This window comes from Pongo abelii, chromosome 5 (assembly GCF_028885655.2).
Source record: "Pongo abelii isolate AG06213 chromosome 5, NHGRI_mPonAbe1-v2.0_pri, whole genome shotgun sequence".
NCBI lineage: Eukaryota > Metazoa > Chordata > Mammalia > Primates > Hominidae > Pongo > Pongo abelii.
The window spans coordinates 66,083,262-66,098,828 of record NC_071990.2 but is presented as its reverse complement, the minus strand read 5'-3'; the positions used below and the strand labels follow the sequence as shown (position 1 = coordinate 66,098,828).

The 15,567-nt window shown below is 38.2% G+C and overlaps 1 protein-coding gene across 1 annotated transcript in view; it reads left to right on the top strand.

Annotated features, from left to right (window-relative positions):
- EYS (eyes shut homolog) overlaps positions 1–15,567 on the top strand; it is a 1,986,267-nt gene that overhangs the window by 63,767 nt on the left and 1,906,933 nt on the right. Inside the window, 1 exon segment of the mRNA NM_001374351.1 lies at positions 3,683–3,797. The gene's annotated coding sequence lies outside the window, so the exon portion shown is untranslated.

The window sequence follows — 15,567 nt, the reverse complement described above, 5'->3', positions numbered from 1 at the left end:
GAGTGCATCAGCTGTGGTACTATAGGGAGGATGCAAACTTGCCCTAGGAATGTCTGGTTAAGTATTCAGGTTTCTCAGCCAGTGGACAAGGCCATAGAGCTCCCAAGAGATTATGTCCTTTTTCTTTGGCAACTACACTGGTTAGAGAAAGACCACTGGGTGGTAGCAGGGATAGGCATGTCTTAGTTCAGGCTCTCCTTGGGTGGGGCTTGCTGCAGCTGCGGTGTGGAATGGGAATGTGGTTCCCAGGCCAATGGAGTTATATTCCCAGGTGTATTAGGTTGCCTCTGCTGAGTCGTACAGGTCACCAGCGAAGTGGGGAAAAGTCAGCAGTCACAGGACTCACCCTGCTCCCACACAGCCCACAGTCCTAAAGGCCAGTCTTACTCCCACTGTGTCCCCCCAACAGCACTGAGTCTATTTTTAGGCAGCTGGTGACCAGGGCTGAGAACTTGCCCAGGCCACTAGCCTCCCTGCTGAGAAAGCAAGTACACTCACAGTGTTTTGGCATCTCAGGGAGCCTGCAGTAGCAATCCAGTTCCTTCAAAGGGTCAGATAATTCTCTCAGCTTTCCTGGTATTTTCCTGTGGTAGTTCTTGGAGCAAAATTTTATGATGTGAGTCTTCCCACACTGCTCTGTCTGTCCAAGCAGGAGCTGCAAGCTAGTCCTGCCTTCTATCCACATTCTTAATCAAAGCTCTCTAAATTATTCTTAAAGTTATTTTCTGGAGTCTAGGTGTTTCCCATAATGGGAGGATTGTCTGTACAAACAATTCTATTAAAAACTTCTAAAAATCTGCATAAGATATATTTTAAAATATCTTCTTAAAATCACTGCAGGTCTTGTAAGAAAAGAAATAATTATTAGACTGAAATCAAAGGGAAAACTAGAACTAATAGAAGTATTTGTTAGTTACCTAAATGTTAATATTTGTATTGACATATCTATAGTTAAAAATTATAAAACAAAATGAAGAGTCTAACAGGTAAGTGTCCCACAATAAGTTGCTACCTAATAAATACACCTTTGGGACAAAGGTGAATAAAAAAATGAAATGATTGGTTTTCTTGAAGAATTGTAGCCTAATTTTAAAAGTCTGGAGCCTTCAGTAATCTAAAGTATTCAAACTGTTGAATGTGACCGAGGACAAGTAATGCCCCCGTTGACTGAAACAAACAGAAATCCTCTCTGGATGAAGGCTTTCCTTCATCTCAGTCCTCTAATTATTCCTACAAATAATTATGCAGTGCTTAATTATGCTTAATTTTACAATTAATTATGTGTAACGCTTAGCTCAATCAAAGATAGCCAGGTACATAAAGTAAAAACACACCAAAAGCATGTACCCACCGAAACACAAACAACAAAATAAGTAGACCCAGAAGTACATCCTATTGAAATCCTCAGGGAGAGCACAGAATAATTCTATCCTTTTCTGGCCATGCTTTTATTCAACAAATATGTATTGAGTACCTCTCAGATGCTCAGACCTCCTCTAGGCCCTATATATTCAGTTATGGATAAAATAAGCAAATCTATTTTTTATAAGGACTTTACAATCTAGTGTGATGTTAAACAAGGAGAACTTATGTGTTACTTAGGAAGTGGTCCAAGCTGTGGTTTGAGCTCAGTTGTTTCTAAATCTTTTTGTGGATTACTCTGTGAGATGACTAATTCCAGGCCAGAAAGACCACTAGAGCCCAGGAGGTCAAGGCAGAAGAAACTCTTAAGCTTTTTAAGTTAAAGAAGTCAAAGACAAAAGTTCAGGATATCAACAGAAACAGGGAAATAAAATGTGATGCTACAGATGTAAAAAAGAATATCAAGAACATAAAGATCTCCAAAATTTAATAAATTAAAAATTCATTGCATAGACCTCATAGCTAATTATATACAAGGATGTGAAGTTAGTGTTCTTAGAGTGCAGTAAAACAGTATACAGTACAGACAAAGTTCAACCATGTGAACACTACCACTGTAAGTAATACAGAATAGGACATTTATTATAGCACTAAAACTTTAGACAACTACACAAGACACTGGGTAAGTAAGGGTCAGAATGGGTGAGTTAGCGGATCAGAGAAATTTGCTCTCCTCCTCTCTGAAGAACCAGTATGGGTGGACAAATTAGAACTTGCCAGAGATCTCAGAAATCAGGCATGGCTGACTTGCAGAATGGGACCATAAAGGAAAACTAGTGGAGACATCTGTGTCAGGGTATTGCCTTTCCATCTGAGATGGAGTGGGCCTGAGGTCACTCTTGGTCAATAGGGCTAGCAGGTCAATGTTACAAATGCAGAGTTGGGGAGAGTATGGTTAATTTTGAATTTGCTTCTCTGAGCTTGATGCTTCTGCTTCTTACAGCCTAACACCAAAAAAACCAACAGAGGTTATGGCTGTTGCTTCCTCTCCACTTTCCAAATCATGTACAAACTTCTATTTTGGCCCACTATAACCTGGAAGCATATAGGGAAGCACATATGGAAAACATATTTCTACCTAAGCTAAGTTTACACTGTAAAAAACACCACAAGCATGGGAGACAAAGAAATAAAAGGAAAATACAGGAAGAGAATAAAGTATATACATGACAGAGTGAGAAAATGTAACATTATTTCAACTGAAGTCCTAAGAGGAGAAAAAAAGAAATAGGGCACAGATAATAAATTTTACCGGCCAAGGGTAAAAAAAAATTGCGGCTGATAATTTTTCAGAAATAGTCAATGACAGAAATCCATGGAGTCAAGGATCCTAAGTAATTTCAGGAAAAAAGAAATAAAAATAAATCCACAACTAGAAACATTATAGTGAAACTGTACCTCATCAAATACACCATAAAAAAATCTTAAAAAATGGCCCAAGGGAAAATATTAAGTTGAAAGGTGACTTGTCAATAGCAGCAATAAAAGTCAGAAAACAGTAAAATGATATTCTCAACATGCTGAATAAAAACCCAAAACAACACAGAAAGAACAATAACAGCAAAACTCCCAACCTTGAATTCTATATGCCCTGAAAATACCCTTCAAGATGAAGATGAAGTAAAATATTTTTCAGAGGAGTAGCTGATCTTGCTTTGAACAGCAACTGCAGACATATACATATTTCATGGATAGCCTATGTATTAAAAAGTTTCCTAAAGGAAAAAAAATACTCTTTTTAATGCAAGAATTAGTTTTGAAATTCATTTAGAGATACTTTCGTGAAAACCATCACCATGAAAATACAAATATGATCCTGCATATAATTTTAGAGGTTTCCTGCCAAGTTGAAGCCCTTTCATGGACCCACTGAATTACTGCTGACATTTCCCTAACATTTCTTTCCAGTATGGCATTTGGGTTCATAGGTTTAAAATACAATGGAATGGGAAAAGCATTATTCTATGAATAATGTACTATTGTATTATCTGAGCTTACACTTACTTTTATTTGTGGAATTTTTGTATGTCAATTGCTTTCAAAGATTTTGTTACAGCTATAGTGCCCATTTTGAAAGTTAATTACCATCTTATTTCTCTCAGTAATTACACAGACAATAAATGTAGGACTATAGCTAAAGGCAGGATACTGGCTAATCTGAAAGGAGGAGATTATATCCCTCCATAAGATGTGGGAGAGCTTAGGGATGATGAGAAGAAACTGAAAGATAAAATAATTTTTCTTATTTCTTTTTTTCCAGCTTTGTGTCTCACTCCTCTCTTACACCTGGGGAGTCAAGTCTGGATCCTCTGCTCCATATTTATTTAGCAAATAAAACACTGATCTCAAACAGCAACAGAACCTGTGTACTTGAGGTAAAGATAAGAGTCCTGAGGTAAAAACAGGTTCTGTGTTTTTATAATCTTGCCTCATTCCCTGCTTTCCATGGCAATTTTTGCTTCCTTATTCAGAATCTTTCACCATTCATTAACATTCTACTCTAGAGAATTTCAGGTTTTATCGTTTTTGGCTCTACTAAATGGTTCCTACCTCTTAAATTCACTTTAGATCTGCTAAAGGTGTGCTGAAATATCTCAATTTTTGTAGTCACAATTCTATGGGTTTTCACATTATTGGTGTTACTTTGTCATAACATTATTGGGGTCTTGGGAAGAGAAAGAGATGCATTTAAATAATCCATTATTAAAATGCATCTCTTTCTCTTTCAAGATGAAAGGGTTGAATATTTTTTTTGAGTTAATAGATAAACATATACAGGTTTTTATTCTTCTAGAAATGACCCCTTATTACTTCCCTAATAACTTTTCTTATTTTTTCAGACTGGAAAATTCTTCCTGAAACTTGACTTAATAGAGTTCTATTCTCTTCCTTTCTCTACTCCTCCTTCTACTGACAACTAGTTTTAAATGTAGTATTTTCTCATATTGATATTATCTTAATCATACATTCTCAGCTTTTTTGTTCTCTGTATTTTATTATGAGCTTATTTGCTTTTTCTCTTAGATTTGGCAACTAAGAGGATATTGTTCTGAAGTAGCTTGATATCTGCTTGTTATAGTATCCTGCCAATCTCCATTTCAATCATATTACTATTTGTTTTGTCTGAACTTTGTTCTACAGAGCAGCTAGGAGAATATAGAGCAAGGTAATTAAGAGGGTATTCTGTGACTTCACAATTTCTAAGTTAAAATCTTGGCAACACTACTGTCTTGAGTTCCTTAGGGTGTTGCTTTTCCAGCTGGAAATCTCTGTGGCCAGTAGCGAGTTTGCCTGAGTTTTGCTTGGGCCCACTGGGCTCGTTTTGCCCAGTCGGCCTGGCAGGCTGTGCTTGGTTTGCACTACTGGCTAGGATCCCACGCCGGCCAAGGGTAAGCCAGGCACGGAGTGGCAAGGGGTATGTGAGAAAGTGAGCGTGGGGTCCACCCACTGCGCACGCCTGGCTGCTGCAGCGCAGTGGGCAGCTCCAGGCACCGGCAAGGTGCCTACTCTGTGTAAGGCTGTGGCTGGATCAGATGTACCACAAGCAGCTTCCACTGTGGGCACCTGTGTCCGGATGAGGGGAATGCGGTGGCACCCAGAAGTTTCGAGACGCCAGGAACCACAGAGCCCCAAAGAGGGTGTCACGGCCCTGGCTCGGGGAGCCCCTAGGTCTGGCGTCCCCAAAGGGCCTCTTCAGCTCTTCTCTCCTTTTCATCGACCACAGCATGGCGATCGGGGGGAGTTTCAGCCCTGTTTGTGTTACAGCTCTTTCATTCCCACCATTCAGTTGGTCCTGACTTCTTGTCCTGCCTCTTAAAAAAATGAGGTATGTGGACGACTGGAGGATGAGCAAGGTGGAGAGGAGCTTTATTGAGCAACAGAACAGCTTAGAGGAGACCCCTAGTGGATCGCTCCTTTCTGCAGACAGGTCATCCTTATGACTCCAGGAGACCTGAAGTGGGTAGTTCCTTCCCACAGCTGGTAGTCCCGACATACGTCCGAGTCTGGCTGAGTCCAGGGTTTCAGTGGGCTCAGAAGGGAGGAAATATGCGCTTATTTGTCCATGGGCTGTCATTGGCAGGCCCGAAAAAAGCACCATAAGTTCTCACTCTGGGTAGCTGACTCCAGCTGGAACTGACAACCTGGCCCCCAGGCTTCAGGCCATCCCTGCCTTGAAGGTGGGGTTTCACTTGGGATGCACCCCTTTCCACCCAAGGGCCTGTCTGCCTCCTGCCACCATCAACATGCTGTCCACAGTGCCCAGGCTGTTTGTGTTCAGGGGTGCTGCAGGCCCATGCTGAGCTGCTCTCACCACCCACCCCGCCCGCCAGCCTCCCTCGTGTGCTTGTTGGTGTCCAAAGTCTGGAGGAAGCTGAGGCAGCAGGGAGCTGGTGTGTCAGCAGTGCCCCAAGTGCCCGCACACTTGGTCGAGTTGCAACAGTGCCCAGGCTTGGCCACAACTTTGCTCCATGCCAGAGCGGGTGCTGGAAGTGGGGAGAGGCCAGGGAGCAGGAGCAGGTACTTTTAAACCTGCGATGGCAAGGAGCTTCCTGGGCCCCCAAGAGTGCAGCGATGCTGGAGTCCAGTGCCACAGCTGGGTGGCTGCAGCTGTGCCAGGGAGCGCAGGCTTCTGCCTCATCAACTGAGTAGTGATCTGGGCTCTCACCTGCTCCTGGCTCCCACTAGCTTTGCAGAACATGAAACCCTGTCCATGTCTCACGCTGTGCAGCCTGCGTCCTTGCAGCAGCTGCTCCACACTGGTCGTCAGTTCCATCACTACTTACTAGCAATGTGACTAATGCCAATTATTTTAAATATAATAAATTTGAGTTTTTTTCCTTTTTTCTGTGGAGGAAATAACTCATTAATGTGAGGATTAAATGAGAAAATGCATATTAAATTCTTCACCAGAAACTTACTAAAAAATCTGTGGGCTCTCTACAAATAAAACAAATAAAATTTCTGCCTTTATCGTTTTTAAATTAAATTCAGGAAGATATTTAGTAAACAATAAATAAATGTGACCAAGTGTGTTGGCTCATGCCTTTAATCTTAGCCTTTAATCTTAGACACAGAGGTGGAGGATCTCTTGAGCCCAGGACTTAAAGACCAGCCTTCACAACATACGAGGACGCCATCTCTACAAAAAATTTTTAAAAAACAACATATCCGACTGTGGTGGTGTAAACTGGTAGTTCCAGCTATTCAGGAGGCTGAGGTGGGAGAATTGCTTGAGCCTGGGAGGTTGAGGCTGCATTGATGAGCTGTGATGACACCACTGCACTGCAGCCTGGGTGACAGAATTGAGATCCTGCCTCAAAAAATAAATAACTAAATAAATAAAAGTAAAGTATATAGTATCATAGAAGACATAAGAGTTAAGGAGCAAAAGCAAATACTTAAGAGTAGTGTATATTATAGTACATAAATTATATATCATAATAAAACATTAATGATAGAAATAAGCAAAGAATGGAAGATTAGAGAATATAGGAAGTACTAATGGGAAGGAGAAGTGGATAATCTTTGATGCTTCTATTTATTTTTCTTTTTCTTTTCCTCATTCTTGCTGTCATCTTAAGGGAAGTGGTTAATAGTTGGCTGTTTTATACAGAAGAGTCGAGGAAGAGCTCACTGAGGTAATCAAATTTGAGCAGAAATTTGCAAGAGAGAGATATCCATGTAGCTTTTTGGGTGAACAGCAATGTGAGCAAAGAGAATAACCAGAGTAGACTTCCAGGCAGGAGAATGCTTGGCATGTTCAGGAAGACAAGCAAGCAAGAAAGTGTAGCCAGAGGACAATGAATGAAAAGCCTATGAGTTGAGGTCATGGAAATAACAAGGTAGGGTTGGGGAGGAAGTGGGACTGATTGCAAAGCATTTTGTAGGTTGTTGTCAAAGATTTTGGCTTCTATTTAAGAAAGACAGCAAATCATTGAAAAATTTTGAGCAGAGAAATGACCTTGTCTTCTTTTCAGTTTTACTGGGTCATTCTGACTGAGGTACAGAGAATAGACCAAATAAGACAAGAGTAGAAGTATAATTGCTTGATCAGTTCTTCCTGCCCACTGCATAAGTAAAGACCATGGCATTGCACTAAAGAAAAGTTTAGTTGACACAAGGCCTGCCACACTACTCAGAAGATGGGGTTGTTACTCAAATCAATCTCATCTCAGGCGTTTAGGTTAGCAGTTTTTCAAAGACAGTTTGAGGGAAGGGATGGGATGGCCAGGTAATGGGTACTTTGCTGCTGATTGGTTCAGGCAGAGATGAAATTGTAGGAGGGCAAATCTATCCTCTTAAGCTGAGTCGCTCCCATGTGGAGCCACAGGAGCAGTCAGGTCCAGGTGTCAGACACGCAAAAAACCTGAACAAATATCTCAAAAGGGCAATCTACAGTAGTGATGTTGCATATGTTGTGATCAGACCACACCTTAGCTCCTCCCTCTAGCCTGATAATGTTTCATTAGATTTACAAAGGTGGTTGAGTTTTGGGGGAGGCCTATTATCATTTAAAACTAAATTTTATATTGTCTGGCTGCTGTGGCTCATGCCTGTAATCCGTGTACTTTGGAAGGCCAAGGTGGGAGGATTGCTTGAATCCAGGAGTTTGATACAACCCTGGGCAACATAGGAGACCTCATCTCTATAAAAATAACAAAATAAGATGAAAGTCATATAAACTAAATGTCTCTCAAAGTTAGCTTAGCCTAAGCTCAGGAATGTTGAAGGGAAAGGCAAGATGGGGCAGGGGGGTTAAATCAGATCTCTTTGACTGTCGTAATTTTCTCCCTGATATAATTTGCAAAGGTAGTTTTAAACCCTGCTTTGGGTTCCATAGCACCTTACTCTTAAGGTGTTGGCTATAGAGATGGGAAAAGGCTGATGATCACTCTAGCTTTTTCCTGTTGACAAGAGGCATAGTTGGGGGGTGAGGTGGGTTATGCACAAGGGAAATAAAAATAAAACCACTTTGCAGTTATCTGCATGTACTCATGGGGTTCCCAGTTAGTGTTCCTAGGCTTATGTGACAAAGATGTTGATATCCTTACCAACAGTTTTAGCACAGCACTTAAATGAACTGCAGACTAGTCCTGAAACTAGATCAGTTCAGTCAAACAGCTATTTCCAATATGAGGAGATGGCATCTCAGATGGTCTAGGCTTCTGTCTGTGATGAAGGCAAATTGATTTTTAATAAGAAGCATTTCTATAGAGACAGAAGAAAAATGAAGTTTAATGTTGGGCACAATTTATCCAGATGTTAGACTCAAAGAACTTTTAGTTATAGAAGAGGAAGGCACTGGCAATCTGACATATTCCTCTCACCTGTATAACAAGGAATAAGCTTCAGCTTGCAGGGCCTCAGGAAATATTTTGATGGGGTTATGACTAGATTTGCTAAAAATATGGAATGTAGGTGACAGAGAGAAATTAAGGATGACCCCACAGTTTTTGGCTCAAGCATTGAAACATTAAATTACTATTAACTGGAATGGGGAAATCTTCAAGAGGATCAGGTTTTGCAGATGTCAAGTTTGAAATACGGATAAACTTCCATGTAGAGTTGCTGAGTAGCTAGCTGAATAGATGACTGGCCTTGTGATAGAATTAAGATTAATCATCACATAAACACTGTATATTCATGAGATTATATAAGATCGCTAAGGGAGTGGGTGTAGATAAAGGAGTAAAATGCTGAATCCTAAAGTGATTCAATATTTAGTGGCCTTAACATGGAAGCTAACACTATTGTTATGACTCAGTAAATGACAGGACATTCGAATGCATCCATTATATTTTTTTTAAATTATAATCAAGTTACACTACTAACAGTGTATTTAATATGTAGAGAATTCTTTATAGATCCTGGAAGTCCAGGGCTGAAGAGGTTGCTCAGAAATGTAATTAGGCACCCTAACTCTGTTTTCTTTCTATCTGTCATCATTTGTGCATATGTTTGTCTCTTCATGGATGCAAAGTAACGACTGCAATCCCAGGTGTTGTTCACAGTACAGGTTGGAAGAAGCAAATATAGGAAAGGGACGAAGAAAAGAAGAGCCAAGCCAGTCAAGTCTGTTTATTTTAAAAACATTTCCTGGAAACATTACCTAGAGATTTCTGTAGTTTCTGAAAGAATAGCTGCAAGAGTCTGGAAGTATACTTTAGCTTTTCATATTCTCTAGCAGGGGTCAGCACACATTCAAGGCAAAGGCCAAAGAGTACTGAAGACTTTGGGACCATGTGACCTTTCTCCCAACTACTTACCTTTGCCATTGCAGCAGGAAAACAGCCATAGACAATATGTAAATGAATGACTGTGATTGTGTTTTAATAAACTTTATTTACAAAGGTAGGAAGGACTCCAATTTGATCTGTGGGTTTTAGTTTGCTGACCCCTGTTCTATAGAAGTGTGAGAAACGGGAAAAGGGCCAGTTTGTGGCTTTGAGAGTAGGTATTTTATAATTATAGTAGATATGTTCTAGGCAGCTACTATTAAGTAACACTGATTATCTCAGTAAACTGTAGAGGGAGAAGCACTGAATAATGGACAGCTTCACCCCTTAATACCAATGTGAACTTGGGCAAGCCACTTATCCTTCCAATGCCAAGTTTTTCTCATCTGTAAAACAGAGACATTAAAACCTACTCGCCTATCTCTACAGATTAGTGGGAGAATTACATGAAATAATGTGAAATAAAATGAAAATGCTTTGAAAACTCTCTGGTATTCACAAGTATATGGTACTTCAGACTTGGCACAAAATGCATTCTGTAAAATACATTGAGCTTTTCTTTCCTCTTTTTTAAAATGTCTTTTCATATAATTACAAAATGAAATATAGCACACTGCAAGAAGGTAAAGTGTTACCATTGTAGCCTAACCCTGCTTAGACAAGTGTTGAGAGCAAAGTGAACTCAGATGTGAATTACTAGAAGATCTAAGTAAGAAAGCATTAGATATACAAAAGTCAGAAAAATAAATCTTATGATGGATAGTTCAGAGAAAACACAACCCTAACAATGCAATGATTACGTTGTGGTAGCAAGAAAAACACATTACATAGCATCTTTATATGAGCCAACCTTTTTGACTTCTCATTTACTATTAAAAATACTATTTAATAAATTTCTGTAGATAGACATATTTGCTGTGTAACATTGAGGCTTTTATTTTATTAATTACATAAGCTGCATGGAACACAGATTCAAGGGCCCTCAGTTATGGTCCTCAATTTATCCCTATTTACTAGTATCTTCTGAAATTCAGGGAAAATTACTTAATTACTTGGGACTCAATTTCTTCACCTATGGAACATGGAAGTTAAACTAGGTATCATAAGATAATCTTCTAGTTTTTCAATTCTTTGTTTCTACTTGAGAAAATATAACTTACCTAGTGGTATATATTACATTCTTATAGTCATCCAAGTAGCATAATAACTTATTAAGGAATAATTAATACATTTATAACACTGTTCAGAATGCATATTTCTTCTGCTCAAAAACCACACAAAGAGCAACACTGACCTTTCGATGGAAAATGAGGATAGTAGTTGATATGCTAACCTGTAGCATAAAATGAAATTTGGAATATGATAGAGCATGAATAATAACATACTCACCTGCACCAAGGGAGCTCTTTATACTACAGAAAAAAAAAAGAAAATTTTTATTTTTATCTTTATAGAGTTAGTGAGTACAAGTGCGGATTTCTTACATGCATACGTCGTCTAGTGGTGGAGTCCAGGCTCAGAAAAATTTTATTAGACATTGATTTTGAATTTTATTTGAGTATTTACACTTCCAAAATGCATTAACTTGTCAAGTGGAAATCAGGAGCATTCATCTATCTACTGATGAACGAGCAGAGAAAATCTGGTACCTATAAAGCATCCAGATAAGAATATAAGTACAAAGCATGCAGTTTCTTTGCATTCAGCATTGTAACAGGCACTTTCGTAAACTCCTCATGAGCTCATTTTGCCCACTTTTTATTGGTTCTGTCCATAGAACTTCCAGGACTTTTTTTGTTTTTTGGCAGTTAAAAGTGTTAGGCTCTGTGGCAAGTTTGAATCCCACTTCTATTACGTTAACAATTGTGTTACCTAAGACATATTTTACCATTATGTTTACCATAATCTTTCTGTCACTAAATTTCCTCATATATAAAGTAGGAGAAGTTGTAAGAGAATTAGAGTGATGTGAGAACTGAAGAGTATCTGCCACATTGTAAATATTCAGTGACTTTAGCCACTAACTGAATTATAACCTTTCTTTCTATTCATTATTCTCTTTTATGCTTGGGAACTCTAACATCCATAATAATGGACTTTCTAAAATTTGGCCTCACAGTTCCTGGAACACCTACTAGTAAATTTTACTTATACTCTACTCGAATTATCCATAGGCACATTAGAACTGCTGACACAATCTTATTTGCATGTTAAAAAAATTTATTCTCCCTTTATGGAAAGAAGACTTGCAGATTACGAACATGAAAGAGAAAAATCAATTATAAGTCTGTTATAGTAAATCAGAGTAGAGACGACAGTATTTGGGCTTGTTCAGTCATAATGAAGTTGTAGAGAAACAGTAGAGATCAGACTAGATTTTTCAAGTAAAACTCACCTCCCACTTGCCCCAAAGAGGGAAAACAACACAGGATTTTTTTTTTTTTCCATTCATGTTAGGTGTCCATTATAGCCCATCTGGTGTGTATGCCATCCTCATTCAAGGACCAAAGCTAATATTACTTTTCACAGTAGCTGGAGGAAATAACACACTGGAGGACATCATAGTGGATTAAGTACTTTGGTCCAGAAATGATGTGCATTCTTCCACCCACACCTCACGGACTGAAACTCACCACCCAGCCCCATCCTCCAGACAGAATTCAGGAAGTGCAACTACTTTGTGTCCAGAAGGTGGGCTGGACAATGAGGATATTTTTCAACAGCACAAATAATGGTCACATCTGTCTTCATTGTCACCAAAAACTTGGTTGATCCTCTTTTTTACAGGGATCTCCCATTAATCACAGTAATTTATTCCTGCAAATTAGAGGTTTATGTGTGAAAATACTAACACGTAGTCTATTTCTTAATAAATAAAATGAAATATATTCCTAATGAGTTACACATCAGTCAAATATTTACAACCAATATATTACTTTTTAAAATGCATTAAAGAATATACATTATGAACTATTGCCTAAGTATATAAATTGCTTACATCTTTTGTTCTTAACTACCAAACAATACGGTTGTTAACAAGCAGTTCTTTTGCATTCAGTAAGTTTTCTTCCATTGAGACAGCTTTTCTCAATAATTTTTATACAAATTTCTTTATTGTTTGGAGGACTTGTTTTACTATTTCAGACAAGTACTATGGAAATATAAAAAGTAATGTGGCAAGATGTTCAACACAAGTACAAAGTCACAGAGAATATTTTAACTGACAATGACACTGTGATGTGCTTCATATAAGAATGGTATTTCTTTTGTTGATACTCTACAAGTTTTCAAAATAGCTGCATATGATTTAGAAGTTCTGTCAAATGTATTTGTTATGCAACCTGAGACTTTCACATATACCATTTTTGCTAAAATATTGCTATTGAGTTTTTGAAATTTTTTTAGATAAATATTGATCAAAAAATTTACATTGAGAAATATATAAGTTCTACTAAGTTTGAATATAAAAAGCAAAAAAATGTTCTATTAAGAAAATATTAATGGAGAAGATGTTCCATAAGGTGTAACTGTTTACTTCTCCTGTTTCTCCTGTTTCCGCAGGTAGGGGGAACACAAAGTCCCAAGCAATGTTAGTATCTAACTAAAATCCAGGAATCTAGATAATGTGATAGTCTCTAAATGAAGTCTGGATGTGATTCCTATTGACCTAAGTGTCAAAGATCCCCTTTCCCCTACCAAATATTACATAGTGAAGCAGACACAAGACAACCACAGTGACCATTTTGATATGGGAAGAACAGGAGATATAATGGTCATTGGTCAACAGCAATTCTGAAATCCAGCTGTGTGGAATTTATGAGGTGCTTTTACACTGGAAGTGTATTCCTTGATTAGACCCTAATTTCACTTCCTGGGATTAGCAATCCAGTTCTGTACCTTGTTCTCCATCATCCATGGGATTGATCTTTGGGAGTTCTTTAACTTTCTATTATCCTTCTTGTCTTCACTTAAAGAGGGAATTTGAGAATTTGTCTTCTCTGGAGGCTGTGCAGGATTTTTTTATAGGCTTGTTTTACATCTTCAGAATATTGAGGTCATTTTATTTTTTAGTCCAGAGAGGTGGATTACTTAGTGGAACTATAGCCTCAAAAGGTTCATTGCCCATTGCCCTATGCACAAGACAAATCAATACACCAAGACATCAGGTTGCAGCAGAGAAAGAGGTTTAATTGTAGAGCTGCTGAACAAAGAGACAGGAGGAAACCTGAGGGCTGTCTTCTTGAGGAGTTTGAGGGTAGGGTTTTTAAAGGTTTTGGAGTGGGCTGATGTGTGGAGATTGTTGATTGGTTGAAGAGTGCAGGGTGCAGTCATGAGACAGGGAGAAGAAGAAACTGCATTCTCATGCTGATTTGGTTCTTATGTGGGGTTTTCGGGTTGGCATCAGCTGTTCTGCTGGAATTCAGGATTCTTAAAAGTCTTATGATTCTAACTTCAGGTATCCTACCAATAAGAACAATGGACATGCAAATGGTCGATATCTAGTGACTTTGACTTTGGTTACAAGGAAGTGGATCAAACTGCAGCCTGACTAATGCGTACTTGTAACTATATTTCTCTCCAGAATTCTTGTTAATCCTGTAATGACAGCTTCAGAATAACCCCCTTAAAGATTCAAGTCTTTTGTGTGTGTGTAATAACTTCTGGTTATAAAACCTACTCTTCTTTTAATGATATGACTCTCCCTTTAGATTTAATTTTGGGTACCTTGATCCTGCCAGGATTCTGTAGAACAGCCTCACCTTCAGTCTCATTTCCTTGCACTATTTGTTCAACTGAAAGGATTGACTGAGCATCATCTTAAACTACTGTATAGTTTTAACAGTGAGTGTGATAGACATACACTTGACTTTACTGTGAATCTGAGTTTTGATTGACCTTTGCTGATCAAATCATTTCTCAATTTTGCTTTTTAATGTTTGTGGTTAAAAATGTGTTTCAACCCTACACACCCCTAAAATTATAAACAGTAACATCATGTATTTGCATGAAAACCATTGAATTATTTTCCAAGCTCATCTCTTTCCTATAGTACCATTACAAATGCAGCCATCACAAATTCTCTTTGTTAAACTTGTTCAACTTTTGACCTAAAGCTACAGGTTCACTGGGATATTTTCTCTCTTTCATGGTATCACAAGTGACAGTTTTATGTTTCATTGTTGCATAATACAAATTGCATTCTTACAGCCTCCAGTAAGAGTTCTCTTGCTGTTTACTGCCCAGACTTAAAGTAAATACTGTGCATTTTATTGTCATTGTTACAGTAGCACCAATTTCAGGTAATCAATATTTATAGGAAGATAAACTGGGAAAGGAAAGAGATGAAAGAAAGAAAAGAAAGAAAGAAAGAGAAAGAAAGAAAAGGAAGGAAAGAGAGAGAAAGAAAGGCAGGCTGAAAGAAGGAAAGAAAGAAAAGAAAACCTGAAATATATTGGTTTTTAACAAGACAGTTTTTGTTTGTGTGTTTTTTTTTTTTTTTACATAATATGCCCATTTCCATTGAGCTGGGGGCTCTCTGTTCTTATGAGTCCATACAATACATAAAACACTGCTGAGCACACACATAGTCAATATGTATCTATTATTACTATTATTATCATTATTAATTACAACTTTGAGGCTGGGATATTTGTTACTATCTTTGTATTTGTTATTTTGTAAATTAGTCATTCCTTACTTTAGGCCTCTTTACTCCATTCCTGGTCTGTATTCTAATCTACTCCTTATTCGGGTCCATGGCTTGTTTTAGGTATACAAATACAATTGATTTCAATGGTCAGAGGAGCTTTAATTAAAAAATTAGGGTTTGTTTAAAACAGATTCAATTATACAGGCAGTGGATTAAAGTTTAGTTTATTCATTGTATCTATCCCTGTATAGACTCTCA